Source organism: Otolemur garnettii, unplaced genomic scaffold (genome assembly GCF_000181295.1).
Source record: "Otolemur garnettii isolate 467f Iridium unplaced genomic scaffold, OtoGar3 scaffold00043, whole genome shotgun sequence".
NCBI lineage: Eukaryota > Metazoa > Chordata > Mammalia > Primates > Galagidae > Otolemur > Otolemur garnettii.
This window is the reverse complement of record NW_003852438.1, coordinates 7,001,070-7,004,800: the sequence shown is the minus strand read 5'-3', so window position 1 is coordinate 7,004,800 and position 3,731 is coordinate 7,001,070. Positions and strand designations below refer to the sequence as shown.

Below are 3,731 nucleotides of genomic sequence, written 5' to 3'. Positions count from 1 at the left end.
AAAAAAAAAAAAGTTAACAATCTTTAGCTGAGTGTTCTGGCCAGCACCTGTAGTCCCAGCTACTTGGGAAGCTGAGGCAAGAGAATCACCTAAGCCCAGGAGTTGGAGGTTGCTGTGAGCTGTGATGCTAAGACACTCTACCAGGGCGATAAGTGAGACTCTGTCTCTACCAAAACAAAAAAAAAGTTAACTATCTTCCCTGTTTTTTTTTTCTTTTTTTTTTTTTTTGAGGCAGAGTCTCACTTTGTTGAACTTGGTAGAGTGCTATGCTGACACAGCTTACAGCAACCTCAAACTCTTGGGCTGAAGCCAGGGGTTCTCAACCTGTGGGTCATGACCCACAGGAACTCTATTAAAGGACTGCAGCATTAGGAAGGTTGAGAACCATTGACTTAAGCAATTCTCTCTCTCTTTTTTTTTTTTTTTGAGACAGAGCCTCAAGCTATCCCCCTGGGTAGAGTGCCATAGCATCACAGCTCACAGCAACCTCCAACTCCTGGGCTCAAGCGAGTGTCCTGCCTCTGCCTCCCAAGCAGCTGGGACCACAGGCGCCCACCACAACGCCCGGCTATTTTTTGGTTACAGCCATCATTGTTGTTTTGGCAGACCTGGGCTGGACTCGAACCCGCCACCCTGGATGTATGTGGCTGGCGCCTCAGCCACTTGAGCCACAGGTGCCAAGCCAAGTGATTCTCTTGCCTCAGCCTCCCAAGTAGCTGTAACTACAGGCACCCGCCACAATGCCCGGCTACATTTTTGTTGTCATTGCTGTTTTAGCTGGCCTGGGGCCGAGTTTGAACCACCAGCCCTGGTATATGTGGCTGGCACTCTAGCTGCTGACCTATAGGTGCCAAGCCCAATCTTCCCTTTTTTGTTTTTGTATTAGCAGTAAATGATTCAAAAGGTACATAATGGAAAGTTAGCCTCCTTCCACCTTTCTGTCCTCTTATACCAACTTCTCTCCTCAGAGGCAATCATTAATTCCAGTATCTCCTGTATCTTTCCAGAGATTTTTGCATGTAAAGGGATATACACATGTGAATTTGTTTTTGCATAAATGGCCATTCTATGTCTTCCAGAATCACTTAATTAATTTTATCATCTGGGCTGGCTTGTACTAAGACAGAGGATGGCCAGAATGGGACAGAAATATGGAACAGATGGCTCTATGTTGTAACCTTCGGGTTGCTAATTTTTTCCTTTGGTGCTTGGGGGACAAATTGGGCTAAGACTTCGGGCTTTTCCAACCATGCATAGTTTGAAGCAGGCACAGCAATGACCCATATAAGGAAGGAATGCTGTGGGGCGGCCCTTAGGTACAGCTCAGGTCTGGCCCTTGATGGTGGCTGCCTGTTGGGATCACCCATGGAGCTTTTCAAACATTTGCCTTGAGTCCCCAGGCCAGCCTGGAACAACTGAATCAGGATTTTAGGGGGTGGGCCTGGGCCTCAGGGCCATGGCTAAAGCTCCCACACAGGGAGGAAAGAGCATGGGACTAGGAACCTGGAAAAGAGGTTTCCTGCTTTGAGCTTCTGACCTCAGACAAGTCACATGATCCCTGTGGACCTCAGTGTCCACTTCTTTTTTTTTTTTTTTTGAGACAGCCTCAAGCTGTCCCCCTGGGTAGAGTGCTGTAGCATCACAACTCACAGCAACCTCCAACTCCTGGGCTCAAGCGAGACTCCTGCTTCTGCCTCCTAAGTAGCTGGGAACACAGGCGCCCGCCACCAGACCTGGCTATTTTTTTTTCCGTTGCAGCCATCGTTGTTTGGCAGGCCCGGGCTAGAGTTGAACCCACCACCTTAGGTGTATGTGGCTGGCGCTTTAGCCACTTGAGCCACAGGCGCCGAGCCAATGTCTGCTTCTTTAAGCCAGAGCCAATAATACCCACTGCCTTGCATACCTCATGGGATTGTAATGAGGATCAAATGTGTAAGCACCCTGGGAACTGTGAGACATTGTCTAACGGGAGGGATAATCATATCAGGTGCATCGTCTTGGGTTACTCCGATCAGCTTGACCCAGCGGCAAGTACTGCTCAGGCTCTGCCAGGGACTTTCTGTTTTACCCTGGGGCAGGTTACCATGGGGCCATCCTATAGTGTTGGTCAGGGTCAGTCTATTCTAGTGCCTGTCTGCCTCCCATGCCACCCCTGGCAGCTGAGCCACCTGTCTCTCCTTTTTAGGGACCCAAGAAAGCTGCATTCCTCCTGACTAAGTCACCGTGCTTGCCAGCCAGGGTGGCACCACACTTCAGGGAGCCTCATCAGAACCTTGGGGGCACCTGTGTGGCTTGAGAAAGCACATTCAACGTTATACTTACCTATTTGCAAAATGGTGGGGAGGGAAAGAGCAAGAAAACGACCTTGATCACTTTCCTAAAGCTCATAAAGTAAAGCTCATCCATCTTACCTGCAGGTGTATCTCCTGCAGACTCCTGCAGAGTAGGGGCTGGAGAGAGAATGGAAAGGAAGTGGGGCTGGGGTGGGGCACAGGGGATTGCTGTTTATTCAGGACAGGTGGGTTTAAAAAGGTCTAGGGAAACACTTCACCTGAGCTGTTTGCTTTCAGGTGGGAGGGATGCTTTCCTTCAGGAAGAGGAACCCAGGGACCCAGGCATCAGGGACCCTGCCTGTGGAAGCTCCTAATTAACCTCTTTTTTTTTTTTGAGGCGGAGCCTCAAGCTGTCCCCCTGGGTAGAGTGCTGTGACATCACAGCTCACAGCAACCTCCAACTCCTGGGCTCAAGCGAGTCTCCTGCCTCAGCCTCCCAAGTAGCTGGGACCACAGGCACCCGCCACAATGCCCGGGTATATTTTTTGGTTGCAGCCGTCATTGTTTGGCAGGCCAGGGCTGGATTTGAACCTGCCACCTTGGGTGTACGTAGCTGGTGACTTAGCCATTTGAGCCACAGGCTCTGAGCCAGATGACACAATTCTAATGAAAAGCACAGAATGATGGCATTTCAGTTAGCTTCAGTGTCCATTCTTACCTACATGGAAGCTTACTCAGAGTCACCAATATCCTGGATGGGAACCTCTAGTGGACTTCCCTAATCTCTGATCACATTTACCCAATTCTAGCCAGACTTCTAGCATTTTAAAATCATATCCTGTTGTGTGAATGAACACACGTAGGGGACCATAGATTTGAGGGGACAAATGTAGGGTGAGATTGGAGGAAAAAGCATGGGTAAGAGCGCTGGGCAGAGGGTCCAGGATGGAGAGAAGGGCAGGGGAGGCCAATTATATGATCTGCCCTCTGTGCTGGGCCCCACTTCCTCCTGGTCAGACGGGGGTCTTCTAGTCACTGGGTCTCTGCAACGTGAAGATTCCATAATTCCACTGTAGTTTTCCCCATTCCCTGTTACCCCTCCCATTTATCTCTCCCTCCTCGTTCTCTGAGAAAGTGTTTGAGAACCAACCCAGAAACCTCTTCCCTATACTTCCTTATCCACATGAAACCCTGGGGTCAGAGGTGACTTCTGCCTGATCAGAGATGGGACTGTTGGGTCAGGGCATTTGCACACAAATATGAAAACAGTCAAGACACACTGACGTCCAGTGAACTCTGAACTCTTTATTGGTATAAGGACATGCTGCTCTACTGCCTCAGTGTCTCAGAACTTTGGTGTCATTGGTCTCAGACACCACTTTGCCGTCCACTATCCTGCGGGTGGTGGTCTTCTGGATGGTTTGCATGGAGTTGCTGCTGTCCAGGGCATCACCAAGG

The 3,731-nt window shown here is 49.7% G+C and overlaps 1 protein-coding gene across 1 annotated transcript in view; it reads right to left on the bottom strand.

Moving 5' to 3' along the window:
• The window catches only part of KRT18 (keratin 18), a 24,715-nt gene that overhangs the window by 17,125 nt on the left and 3,859 nt on the right, over positions 1-3,731 (bottom strand). The window lies entirely within an intron of this gene.